Here is a 14,555-nt window from a genome sequence, read left to right as displayed (position 1 = left end):
ATATATGCATGCATCCAAGAACACACGCACACATACTTGCACAGCAGAGGAAGGATCCCTCCATAATACATTATTTCTCATGGCCAAGTTTTAAATTTGCCTATTTTTTTCTGGCTACCAGTGTGACAAGCTCCAGATGCCAGCTTATATTACTCTACCACTGGGGTGAAAAATAACACATATCCTTTTACTAAAAGACTAAACCCGTGTGACCCTTGTCTTTATCTGATTTGATTGTTAGTTCATTTTTCCTTACTCACTTTCTTGACAGGCCCTCCACAGGGGTGTTTTTTGGAAAGCAAAATATTCTACCAATCAGGCAACATCACCAGGACTGTAGCAAACAAAATATAGAGAGTCAAAGTTTTCCACGTGCAGTGATGGTACCAGGGATCAAACACAGGGCCTCACACATGCTAAGGACATGCTGTACTACTGAATTGCACCCACATGCCAGAGAAAGACAGTCGTAACCTTACTTTTGTACTCCAAAGACTTGTTAGTCACATTTTGGCTGTCATCAGCTGAACACTCTGGGCTGTCTTATCTTCACTCCTCGTACAAGATTTAACCCCCACTTTCCAACCCATCAGACTCCCCGGCCAGACAACAGCCATCAGCATGAGTCTGTGTATTGTGGGCCATCAGCATATGTCTGTATATTATGGGCGTGTTGGGCTCCACAGAAAAGCCATCATTTGTTTACTCTCTCTTCCCAGTGATGAAACTGAGACCTGGGCACTGCAGTTAAGATTCCTTATTGCTGGGAGCTGAATGGTTGCAAAAAACAAAACAAAACAAAAACCAAACTACCACTGTGCTCTCAGGAATGACTGCTAGGCTCCCTAGGATAGATGGGTTGGGCTAGCCTCAGGCTGAATTCTCTTTGGCCGCTTTCTCAGAACACCTCTACCTTCTACCCTCCCTAACAGCATAGCAAGGTAATACTCTTTTTTTGGCATTGTTTCATTTTTTCTGTACCTTGAGATACAGTCTCACTGTGTAGCCCAAAGCTGGCCTTGAACTCAAAATGCCTTGTTCTCTGAGTGCTTAAAGGACAGGCATGAGCCACCAAGCCCATCCCCAGATCTTTACACTGAAAACAAAGCACCTAAACTTTTAATATAGAAGGGTGTGCATATTCAACATAGGAAAGTCAGAGACCATAAATAAATTAAAAAAAAAAAAATTAAAGCACCGGTCTACTGACCCACAGTTAACTGACTTTAAACCTTATCTGTGTGCTCTTATCTGTCATCTAGCTCCTCTACAAACATGTAAATGTTTTTACACAGCAATATAGTGAAAATCTTTTCATTGCTATTTTGTTTTGCCAGTCCCATCTCTAGCATCTTCCCATATCTAAAACCTTTTGTAAAATTTTTGGTCATTATTGCTGATTATTGTTAATAATTGCTAATAACTGCTAATTGCAAATATCGTATCGGACCCTGTGTCACTCAGCCCAATAGATTGTTACACCAATGTTCCGCTTACTTTTACAGCTATATTTCATGTAAATTTAGTTATATTTTATTAAAGTAAATTCTTGGGGGCAGAAGGTATAGCTTGTTGGTGGAGCAGGGGCTGGGTAAAGAGAAGCTGGGTTCAACACTCAACTACAAAACAAAAGGGATTTTAAAGAGCATGTTCTCAAATATAAGGTCGCTTCTTATTCCATTTTGTCCTGTTGAGGTGAGATTGAACTGTGTAGCCCTGGCTAGCCAGACACAGACAGAGGTCTGCCTGTTTCTGCCTCCCTAGTGCTGGGGTAGAGATCTGTGCCACCAGGCCTGGCTATAATTTTAAAGCTGACTACTTTTTGTCAAGCTGTTCCAGGGAAGAACAACTTACACTCGGGGTAACTACATCCTTTCTTCTCATATGGTCTTTCCAAACTGATGTTCAAAACCCAGTCTCCTATCCTCATCCGCAGTCCCTTGACTGTTAAAGGGTTGAACAGCCATTCTTGGGTCTCAGGCTATTTGTACTTCTTCTCATTCTATTAATTTTTGTAAGTCAAGAGTTTCTGCTGATTTTAAAATAAATACTAAAAGGTAAATGAGAAAGAAAAAAAGAGAAAACCAACATTCCACCCTACAGTTTCTAACAAGGCATTGAGCAGACTCAATGGGGCAGTCGTGGATGCATGCTTGTGCTTTTGTTGAAAGGCAAGCCAACAAACTCCCCCCGTTTCTAAGAGAGAAGAAAGCTGAATTTAAAATCCAGTTCCCGATTCTCCAAAGAGCCTTGCAAGACAAGCTTGCAGTTGAGTAAGGAGCAATTTGCAGGTCAGCTGTGAAGAAGACGGCAAATGTCACTGCCGGAAACTAAGACAAGCCAAGGGGATTAGATTGAGCACTGGGACACTGTGGAGTCCTACATCACAAGGTTTTAGTCTTCCAGTCTTAATTTCCCCTTTGAAAAAGAAAAAAAAAAAAAAAGGCAAGGATTTCATAATATAATATAAACACACCAGAGTCTTCTAATATAGCAATCAAGCGACAAACATGAGAGCCAAAATGCTTACTTTGTACCAGGAACTGTCCTTCCTAGGTCCCTGATCTTCTAGCTTTTGCAATATAGGAACCGGAATACAAATAAACACATAAATATAAATAAACAAGATAATTATTATCTTAAATCTGCTTGCTTTTTCAAATATCTTGAATTTTTTTCTTCTTTAATGTTCCTTGCCCATCAAAAAAAAAAAAACCAGAAAAATAGAATGAAGGCAGTTCTTATTAATTATGGTAGTTAACACACAAAAGAACTAAATATATAGTTAGCAAGGCATACTGAAAGACTTGAAATGGGGGTGGGGGTAGTTCGAATGAAACTGGTCCCCTGATGCCGCAGTGCTAGCCATAAAGCCCAAATCTCCAGGCTACCATGTCCTGGATGTACAAGTTAGGGCAAGTGGTATGAAAATATATGCCGTGGATATTCTCCAGAGTGTGTTAGGATGCCCCAGAGCAGAATGGGAATTTACAGATTCCCAGGGTTTTGACTATCTGGCAAGCACATCCTCACACGTTAGAGGCCAGCAGAGGCAGCAGAGGGCTTTGGAGAGATGCGGGCTACTGCCAGGTACTCGCATCCCATGAACATGGAGTGGAGCCAAGACTACATTTCTGCCAGCTCTCACACAGGGTTTGTGAGTTTCTTTGCTGCCTCTTTTCTACACTTGAGAAGTTTTGGTGCTGTGACAAAGCCAAGAGGATCTTTTGAGTACTTTTGGCCCACGCCACATGTGGTTTTAGGAAGCACATTCATCTGTCTCTATGAGGTCCATGTAACAGTCTATACTTCCCCGAAAACACTTCCTCTCTTGGTGGACAGACCCGAGGCTATATAAAGGAGGACCAGTTATACCAACCAGGGACACTAAGATATGACTATCCTTATACCTAGAGTGGACTCAGAGACATCTGTTTCCTTCTGATAAAGCCGCTGCCATCTCCTGGCATTCAAACCCCAAGGTTCTTGGGGTGATAAGTGTGCTCTAGTTGAGGGCACACATGCTCAAGCCAGGCAGGCCTTGTGCCAACAATGAAGTCTGAGGTCTTTTGTCTCCCTCAGTTCTTACTCCTAGGGTAGGAATCGACATGTTCTCTCCTAGAGAGACACCAAGCTGTTTGTGGAAGTCACAAAGCTGGTAACTAGTCAGCTCTGATTTGAATTCAGGACTGTCTGATACCAACAGCCACACTTGTAACTACATTTCCAACCATAAATCACTGGCGGATATCGATAGTATAGCACCTCACTTGTTTCAATGGCGACTGTATTATGAGGTGCTGAGGGAATGTTTGGTGAAGGAGGCAGTGAACCTGGGTGTTTGGGGACCAGGGGAAGCTACTTAACAAAGGAGGTCAGGGATAGAATACTTCAACAGGGAGAGGACAAACAAAACATTTCCAGAACTTGCGAGCATGAGAGGGCTGAGGGAGAAGTTCAAGCTAGCCCATCTAAGGAAGTCAAAGGCACTGGTGCTGTGGAAAAACGATGCTTAAGTTTTACCACGTCTGCCAGAAGGTGCTGAGTGTGCCTTCACACACACTTTCCACATTCATTTCTGGCAAGGTATATTCTACACAGAAATTACGGGTGAGTGAATCCTTTTGTTATCTCTTACTTTTATCTTTTGCAGATAATGAGTGGCCTGTTAATTGGGTGTTTTGTTTTAATTCAGACTTTTGAAAGCTCAGGCTTCCTCACGCTGACGGTAAGAACACCATGATGTTGGATGGCAGTCAAAGGAACCACTAACTCCTGCGCCTTAATTAAGCCCCATGCGCTTGGAGAATTATAACTGCCCCCCTTTAATTATTTTATATATATTGTTGGAGATTAAACAGACTAGTATAATTAATACAGAAGATGGCACTCTTCTGGAAGCTGGAGATTCTGTCTGGACTAGTGAAATAATAAGGCTGGAATGCTGGAGACAAACCCAGGAGCCAGGCCAGTCCTGTGCATAGTGCATCAGCCTCATCACATGCTGTTTCCTTAAAGCTGGGACTGTTGCACGGTGGACAAGGTGGGGAGCTGTGAGCCATCTTCAGGGTGACAGACAGGGTGCAGCAAGCAAGTACATTAGCTGTGGATCCCTGGGCATAGGAACCCTTCTCCATGACCCTCCGTGAGTTACCTCTGAGAACAGAGACAGTATCTAAAGAGTGCACAGCTGCTTCTTCATGGCGGACAACAGCCATACCTCAGCCCGCCTGTCCTGAACATCCCTGTCCCCCATCTCAGCCTGGGCAGATAACACACGAAAGAAAGCGAATCATCTGAGGACACTCTGATTTGAAAAAGATGGACGAAGCTCAGACCGGAGTTGAGGTCTCCCCTCCCCTGTTCTAAATCAAAAAAGCACCATTTTAAAGCATGTGTGTCTAATGGAAAAATTCACCAAAATCGTTTTGTTTTTTTTTCTTCATAGTGTTCTTAACAAGTCACAGGTAACTTTGGTGTCCCTGAGTATGTTTGGTCCTAATGCCCACCATTTTTCTTTCCTTTTCTTCCTTCCTTTCTTCCTTTCTTCCTTCCTTCCTTCCTTCCTTTCTTTCTTTCTTTCTTTCTTTCTCTCTTTCTCTCTCTTTCTTTTTTTCTTTCTTTCTCCCTTTCTCTTTCTTTCTTTAAGAGCCAAGTGTGAGCTAGGCTCTGTGCTAAATACACACACACACACACAGCCTGCAGGCAACCATGACCCTTTGTAAACCTCACCCGCAAGTAAGAAACATAAGCATGATCAGTACCTCTCCAACTCTGTCACTTGGTCTGTGTCTTAAGTCTTTTTTCTGTTGTTGTATCTGAATACCGTGGGCTTTAGTAAATTGTGTGTGTGTGTGTTTTTTTAAATAGCTTGTGGTGTTCAAGGCTGAGCCCAACCAGCCAGTGATACGAGCTCTTCTCATCATAGTCGATGGTGACAGAGGGGACATGCCAGCTCAGGAGTTTTACAGTCACCAGCACACCAGACTCTCACAACCTCCTCACCTCAAACACATGAGCACTAGGACTGGAGATTGGGTTTCTGCCACATGAACTCCTGGGGACGCAGTACAACCTCACTAGGGGACAAGAGCTAGGACCAGCACCTACAAAGCTGTCTACGCACAAAGCCAAACCCCTTTGGCTTCTGTGACATGAAAATTTTTCAAGTGTGTATCTTTTCAGTAGACAATCCAGAATGTTGGTGGTAAGAATATGACTGACACTGAGTGACAGCGCTGAGTGGCTCTTCGGTGTTCTTAAACCACAGTGATCAGTGTACCGTTGCTATCTGTTCACCATGGCTGATCTAAGAGTCTCCCTGCTGTGAGTCAGGGAGACATCCTTCTTAGGATTCTCTTTGCACCAAACCTAATACTTTTCTTGTGTGTTTTGTGGTGGTTTGAATGTGCTAGGCCCAGCCTTGTTGGAGGAAGTGTGTCACTGTGGCACTAGGCTTTGAGACCCTCCTCCTAGCTGCCTGTAAGACAATCTTCTCCTGGCTGCCTTCTGATCAAGATAGAACTCTATGATCCTCAAATGCCATGCCTGCCTGGATACCGCCATGCTTCCCACTTTGATAATAATGGACTGAACCTTTGAACCTGTAAGCCAGCCCCAATTAAGTGTCCTTTATAAGAGTTGCCTTGGTCATGATGTCTCCTCACAGCAAAGGACATGACTAAGACATGTTTGCTCTCATTTCTAGGTCAGGAACTAGACAGAACAATGTTACGGATTTCAGACTCTAACAATATAAAAAAATTAAGAAAATACTTTGCATTTTAGACTATGTTCTGCATATTCTACTCTCTATACTGTTTGAGGGCTGGTCCTGGGGCTCATGAGTCAATGTTTACTATGCAAAACATGAAGACTGGGTTTGGATCATATATACATACACACAACCATGTCTTTACCCCCAAACTTGAACAGTACTCAGAACAGTAGTAACGTCACTGAAAGATCATATACTGTGCATTAACATATAACTGCATGGTCACACAAGCCGCTGTGCACACCCCGGCTGCAACTACACACCTCATCAATGTGGCTAGATGTAAATTTTTCTGGCTGGTCTAAGTGACTCAGAGAGCTTTAACTATTTTGTTGCTGGCCAACAACATTAATCTGCGGACCAGATTAATGATAAAACTCTCAGATAAAACACCTGAGAGTTTTCTGAATGAATAAAGATACAAATTGTGCTTTGGTGATAATTCATACTTCTGTGTGATGGGAACCGATCATCATTTGCCCCAGGTTTCCAATCTCCATTTCATTAGTTGGTGCTCTGCTGCTCTGTGGGGTAGACATGGGAATGAGCAGTCATCAAAGCTGGAACCAGAAGCTACTGCTGCAAATGGCTGATGTATCCTAGAGCAGCTACTGTGTTCCCTTCAGCACAAACCCTAGCCTGTCCCCGCCCCACACCAAATAGTTTCAGGAATAGTAACCTGTGGGAAAACCAACTGATTGGTAAAAGACAACAGAACCGATTTTCTCAAGTGATGTTATTATTGCTAAGACTCTCAGGAATTAAGGTCCTATGAAACATTTCCTTGTCGTTCTCAAAACTTTGAAAGGAATACAGATATAGATATAGAGAGCAAGCTGTGGTTCAGATCTGAAACGAGCAGATCCACACGAAGAAATGACATCCAGATCACTCGTGGTGGACCTGTCACTAAATTGAACAAGCCTAATTCCTTCAGGGACTAGGGATATGTTAACACTAATTCCTTCGGGGACTAGGGATATGTTAACACTAATTCCTTCGGGGACTAGGGATATGTTAACACTAATGCCTTCAGGGACTAGGGATATGTTAACACTAATTCCTTCGGGGACTAGGGATATGTTAACACTAATTCCTTCGGGGACTAGGGATATGTTAACACTAGCTTCCATCTTCCATCTTCCCTAGTCCCCATGCTGTAGTCACAGGTACCAGACTAGCTTATGGACATGGGAAGATGAACCTGTTCCCTGAGAGAAGGGGAGGATGTGCTTAGGGAATCACTGACTGACCACACGGATATGGCTGCTTACATCTTTTGTGTTTTTTCTGGCTTAATTTTACTAGTTTTCTTACATTGTTACAGGATTTTAATATTATTTCAAGATTGAAATGCTATTCTTTTAAATGCACTTTTGTTAGAGTTAGATTTGTCCTCTAGAAGGGGAAACTGTTGCTACCTTTTGATTACAAGGGTGGCCCCATCATCTAGGCACCTCAGTGTCATAGCCTTGGAAAGTTACATGACTTGTCTGAGCTGGCCCCTGACCCATATGGGAATGGCTATGATCAACACATGCGTGCCACAGGCATCGTGATCAACCCCTTATTCTGGAGAACTAGTACCTCAGAGAAAGATCACAGTTAACTCTGGGAGACTGTTTATTAAGCCCTTGCCTTCTTCAATACACACATTTTTAAAGGTGGAAACACTACCTGAGGTCTTATTTAAAGCACCCCCAAATAAGGTCATAACATCAGGATTCAGGCAGAACACGAAAATTAAACCAAATGGAAGTATAAATCCCATGACGAGCGGAGTGAGCTATACACATGGAGAAGCAGCCATGGGCAAACAACTCAATGTCCAGTAAAGGACAGGAGAGGGAAGCAGAGGGGAATAAAGCAAATTACAGCCATAGACACGTGGGGCTGTTAGGTTAGTGTGGGGGTGGGGGGATGGGCTGGGGTGTGCGCCTGCTTGTGCGTGTGCGTGTGACGAGGTGTGTGGTGAACTCTCAATATCATCTAGCACCATCTGTTTAAGGGGCAGTTCCACCCTTCATTAGCATGAGGGAGGGGAGGGGGTGTGTCTTCAGGAATCCACTACACCCTGGTCCTCCATGGAACATTCCTTCTGGTGAGCCATTTGGGCTCCAATATTCCCTGGAAAAGAAAAGCTGTTTATCAGAAAAGGCTCATTAAGCTATAATGGCCTGGATGGGGGAAAAACAAGACTCCTCAGAGCAGAAAGGAAACTACAGAAGCACAACCTTGACTTTTCAAATCTAGCCTGTTGTTTGGTTTGCTTTTAAACCCATTCCCCATTTGCTTGATCCAATAAAACTAATACTTTCTAGCTAGGTTTAAAAGAAGAATCTCCCCTGGTTTATTAATGTGCATTATGTTTCTATACCAAGTAATTAAATCACTGCCTTAACTAAAAAAAAAAAAACAAAAACTGGTGTTTAATAAAAAGGCAATTTAATATAAGAAACTGCATTGCTGAGCTAGATAGAGGACAGCTCACCTCAGATGCTTGCCTTGCCAAAATCAGGACCCAAATTCAATTCCCCCAAACCAAGGTTTAAAAGAAGCCTCCTGTGGTGACATGCTTGCAACCCTCCCTGTATTAGGGAAACAGAGGCAGGCAGATAGATCCCTGGAGCCCACCAGTCACCCAGGCTGAGGAGCAATGCTTTCTCAAACAGCAAGGTGGTCAGCATCTGAGGACTGACAGCCAAGGTGGAGCTCCACCTTTCACTTGTTCTCTCTGCCTGTCCCTCTGTCTGTCTCTGTCTCTCCCTTCCAACAGAAAAATGACACCAAAATGAATCCACATTAAAGAGAGGAGCCCAACCCCAAGCTCACTCTGTGTTAACTGGACAAACTATGACTGACCAAACTGCCCTAGATACTCAAGAGTGCCCCAACACTTGTTCAACTGCTCAACATGGGTTCAACATCTACTATGTACCAGGCACGGGTTCCTACAGGTTAAAACAGAATCTCTGTTCACTCAAATAACTGGGCATCAGGTACACAGACGAATGAAAGTGACAGCCAAGTAAATATTGCAAAGTTTTAATGGCTGACACAATCCTAACCCAGGAGGGGCTGCCTATTCTACAGAGAAACTCAGGAAATCGCCCAAGTGGGGTTGGTCAGGTGGAGGAGTGAAGGCTCAAATCAAGAAGAGCCCTGGAGGACAAGGAAGTTGGAAATAAGTGTGGAAAGTCAGAAAGGTAAAAATATCCCTACAGAGACAGCACTGAACAGTTACTAGAAGATGTTACGATGGGTTGAGACATGACTGGATTAGGATCTGGTGTGAAACCTGGGATGAGGGAGACTCATGAGAAAGATCAAGGGCTGGAGTTTGGGAATGAGTCTCGACTTCTGGGTGGGAAAGGGGGAGCCCAGGGCCACTCATATCAGGGAGAAAATGAAAAATGGGTCTCCCCAGGGGTGCTGGCCCAGACACAATGAATCGCGGAGATTCAAATCGAGACATGCACGCAATAAACAGAAACCCACAGTGAGTCTATTATTACCCAGAATTATTTTCTGTCTGTACAAACATCAAGCTTTAAGGACTACTTGCATTTTATAACTTTTAAATACCTAACCTTCACACCTGATGGTGCTTTTATCACATCAGTATTTCCCAACCAAAGCTAAATTAAAGATGAAAAAGGAATTCTCTGAGACCGCAGCTTCAGCACCGCCCTCTGAAGCACAGCCTGTCTTACACAGCATGTGGATATGGCAAACCAACAGGAAGATTTGGGAGGTTCCTGGCCCTCACCCCGAACGCCCCCTCACAGCTGGCTCTACAGAGGACACAGGGATCTGCGGGCTCTGGCTTGGTGCTCAGAGCCTCTCTGTCTCCAGCCCTCACAGGTTGTTTCCTTTTTTTTTTTTTTTTTTTTTCCCGGAGCTGGGGACCGAACCCAGGGCCTTGCGTTTGCTAGGCAAGCGTTCTGCCACTGAGCTAAATCCCCAACCCCACAGGTTGTTTCCAAAGCAAGGAGATCTCAGTTTTGTTTTATCAATCAAGTTTAGGTATGTTTAGAAGTATGGAAGCAGCCTAAAAAAAGTCATAAGATGAACTTAATTTATTGCTAAGGAGACAAGCCCTACACTGTCCAGACTGTGGGAGAGGGGAGGTCTTAACATTTTGAGGATAGGACAGCCCTGAGTTCAGGTGAATGAAGAAGTAGGCTACAGCTTCTCGTGTACAAGTCTTCCTTGGGCCATAAAATCCACCTTCCCTGACTTGATTTTCTACAAACCTCTCAGAGCAGCCAGCATGGGATTCCTTATAAAACCTGCAAGGAGGCTCGTGGGCACAGCACCTTAGAGCCAGAATCCTCCGGATAACCATGGGTGGGGAGGGGGTGGAAAGGGAGCAAGATTTAATTTGAATACAATTCCTATTTGCCTGAGTCTAGTGCAGAAGTTCCAAGCTAAATAATCCACAATGGCCAATAGGACTCTGGGCTTGAGTCCCTTCTAAAAGACTCCTCTGATCTTCAAACAGAGTCATACAGAATTGAGCACACGAATGTTTCCATGTCATTACAACTGAGGTTTCAGACAAATGTCTTCCTTCACAGAAACTATTATAATGCGACACAATTTTAAAATGGCTTTTAAGAAAAAATTTGGATAAGCAGTGGTGGCACTTTCCCTTAATCCCAGCACTCGGGAGGCAGAAGGAGGGAGATCTCTGAATTTAAGGCCATCCTGGTCTACAGAGTAAGTTCCAGGACAGCCAGGATATATAGGGAAACTCTGTTTTAAAACAGAGAGGAAGGAAGAAATTAATTTGTATTGGGGCACATAACATTTACAAATCCTATAATGACATGCTAATAATTGAAAATCAAATATCTAATTATAGGATTACTATTAATACTATACCTAATAAACTCTGAGATAGGAAATATGACTGTGAACTAAAATTAAGTCTAAGATCGAATTAGAACACGTAAGTTTGACAGCTACCTATAAAATGGTGCCCATTGGCCCTGAGAAGTATTGATGCTCCCTTGGACTTCAAACCCTGCTTCCCCCACCGGGAACGGGCAAACAAACTGTGATGAGCATTATGTTGGACCGTCTGAGCTCTATTGCAAGGAGAAAACCCTGAAAGAGAGGGTGTCCAGGAGAGATCATATGTAGAAGTGGCACAGGCTAGCTTCATTCTTACGATATTAATATGAATTGTGAGATCTTATTTGTCTCCCTCTTTGAAAGATAACAGAAAACACTCACATTCAGAGACGGAGTTAGTCATCGAGTGGGTACCCTGACGTCCAGCTCACTGTTAAGACTTGTGATTCAGTACTTTTCCAAGAATCACACTTAGAAACCTAGTGGCTTTCTTTACTTCCCAAGGGACCTGCTGACGTGCTCTGCATGTGAATTATTGTCCTAGAGTGCATCCGCCAGCCTGGCCTGCCTCCACTCCCCACGGACCAACCACACACTTCTGGTACCACTACCTCAGGAGTAGGGCACAGTGACTACTGAGGTGACAGAGCTGTGACGCCCTTTCTTGGCCCTCTCCTCCTTCAACCTCACCTCCAGTCAATTAGGAAGGGTGGCTTGTTTCCCATTTCCAACTCTGTGGGTTGGTTTTTCCTTACCTGTCACTAGCCTCCTGATTATCAGTCCCGGCTGGGTCCCATCCCCTCAAGCTAGCCCAGAATTTAGTCTCCCGTTACAGCTCTGACAGATGCACACAATTCTTATCCAATTCCTCCAAAATCAAGTTCCATTTGTGGATTATATATCTGTCCCTCTCACATTACCACTGACCTCCTTCAAAATAGCCACCTTCCCCCCACATCCACTCTGTATCCCCTGCGTCCCCAACTTGCTACATTGGTCCATCAACTCTCTCACTCTAGGGTGCTTGACAGCTTGAGTCTCACTTATCTTTCTTATCTTTCTTAACAGATGCATAAAGTAGTTCTCTAGTATCATTTTTAAAAATCTTTTTGACCATTTTATTTACGCAGATGCCACTGTCTGGCTTGCAGGATCCTTCAGTTCGTTTTTGACTCTCATGGCCTTGATATCCCTTCAAGAACATCTGGGCTAAGAAACTCTCCTTTTAACATCTCGGGTGTTCATCTTCTTGCATCTAGGTGAGGTTAATGGGATGGTAAGGCCCTACCTTAATTACATTTTAATCACCAGAGCTGAAAAAGGCCTGCCCCACAGAAGAAACTCTGTACCTCTCAGCTGAATGAACTTAGGCATGCATTTCCTCAAGCTGGTGTGGAAAAACTATGGACTAGTCAGTGACTAAATGTCTTAACAGAAAGAGGTTTAAAGACAAAGGACAAATGTCATTTAAATGGCTTCTCTGCAAGTGGGAGGCATAGTCGACAAGGAATGCTTTTGAGCAGCAGAATGGAAACTTATTTACAACCTGAAAGCATGGCCATTATTCAAGGAGCTCACAGAAAGAGCTTGTGCTGGCTGGAGAACTCTCTGTGTTTCTGATTGTGTTGGTCTGACTGACGCCTATGGAGTTGGGGCTCAGTGTTAACACTTCCTGCCCCACCCCAAACATTTTCTGAACTAACATATAAGAACCACACACCTGACCTGGCTCTCAGATATTCCAGACCTACACAACAGTCAGACAGCACTGTGCCCTCAGCCCTGAGCAGCAAGGGATGGTGTCCTCTGCCACTGCTGGTGACCAGAGACCAGGGCAAGCCAAGCACTGAGATACAGCACAGAATCATAGAGTGGGAGCAGCCTCGGGCATTAGATTTCCATCTACCCACACTCTCCAAGACTTAGGTGGAGTTCTTATCTCTGCCATCTCCCATCTCAGTTTTGAAGATGATTTTTATTTGTTTTGTTTTGTTTTTTGAGACAGCATTTCTCTGTGTAGTCCTGGCTGTCCTGGAATTCATCGTGTAGAGCAGGCTGCCCTTGAACTCAGAGATCCACCTACCTCTTCCTCCCGAGTGCTGGGTTTAAAGGCATGCACCCATCACCCAGCGAGAAGGGGGTGAAGTTAATGTATGAAGGCTAGAGAAAGTTTGTAAAAACAAAAAAAAAAAAAGTTTGTAGCAAAGGATGTTGTACCCAAGGAGTAGCTGTTAGTAAGGTTCAGTCCACTCCTTCAGACCCACCCTCCGACATTCTAAGACCTTCCTTATGCACACATCTGCTCATGCATTCATTCAGACATTCACTACGTCTCCGGCTTTGTGCTAAGCACAGAGCAGAGAGAGGAACAAAACAGACAAGGCTCTGTTCTCAGGGAGATTACCTTCTAGAAAGAGAGGAAACAAGAAGTACAAGCATGTGAATGAACAACAGATGAGCGGGTGATATGTGTTCTCATATGAGATAAAGACAGCGGACACAGGGTGATGAGAAAACTCAGTAACGGGGACCTTGTTGGGCTTTGGAAGAAGTGAGGGAACAAAGTTCCCAAGTGTTCATCCCAAGAGCTCCCTGGGCAGTGGGGTGGCTGATGAAGAATCAGCTTCACTAAATACGACAGACTCTGGGAACAGAGACCCAAGCTGACAGCCTCCTGCCCTTTGTCCTGGCCCTGCGTTCCTTTTCTTTCCCACAGAACCACAGACTGGACCCCTGGGATGTCTCTGAGCCTTGGGAAGTACAAAACACCTTTCCACATGAAGAATGAGGACAGGAGACAAGGGACAGCCTCAAAGAATGGCTGAAAGCCTGGTCCAAGTAAAATGAGCTTCTGTAAGGAGAGGCAAAAATTTCTCCCACTATACAGAATGCAAGCTAGTGACTATCCCCGGGCATGAGTGGGTAAGTGAAAGTTCTGGTGGGAGGGGCCAGGTCTGTGGCCATGGCCAGAATAGGGGAGGAGGTACAGAGAGAGAAAACAGGCGGTGGCTAGTCATCCCAGGACCCTACAATGTGGGATGAAGGCACTCGTGCCCAGCCTCACAACTGTGGCAGGTACAACTTAGAGGCTGTGAGTCCTGCAATGCCCAACTCTAAAGACTGCTGATTAAGAACTCAAGCTTGCTGAGATGGAGGGAGGCTCACATCTTTATAATTCCAGCACTTGGAAGACAGCAGGCAAATCTCCATAAATAGGAGGTCAGCCTGGTTTACATAGTTAAGTTCCAGGACAGCCAGAGCAACAGGGAAACCCTGTTTCAAATTCAAAAACAAAACAAAACAAAACAAAACAAACAAAAAACGAAACAAAACAAAAAACCCCACAAAAACAAAAACAAAAAACCTAGGCTTAGGTCAACATGATGGCTGCTAGTAAGAGCACTCACTGGCTGCTCTT

At 44.1% G+C, this 14,555-nt stretch overlaps 1 protein-coding gene across 3 annotated transcripts in view; it reads right to left on the bottom strand.

Moving 5' to 3' along the window:
- The window catches only part of Grhl2 (grainyhead-like transcription factor 2), a 134,918-nt gene that overhangs the window by 55,610 nt on the left and 64,753 nt on the right, over positions 1 to 14,555 (bottom strand). The gene's annotated exons all lie outside the window — the stretch shown is intronic.

Source organism: Rattus norvegicus, chromosome 7 (genome assembly GCF_036323735.1).
Source record: "Rattus norvegicus strain BN/NHsdMcwi chromosome 7, GRCr8, whole genome shotgun sequence".
In the NCBI taxonomy this organism is placed as follows: domain Eukaryota; kingdom Metazoa; phylum Chordata; class Mammalia; order Rodentia; family Muridae; genus Rattus; species Rattus norvegicus.
The sequence above is the reverse complement of the archived record's forward strand: the minus strand, read 5'-3'. Positions and strand labels throughout refer to the sequence as shown.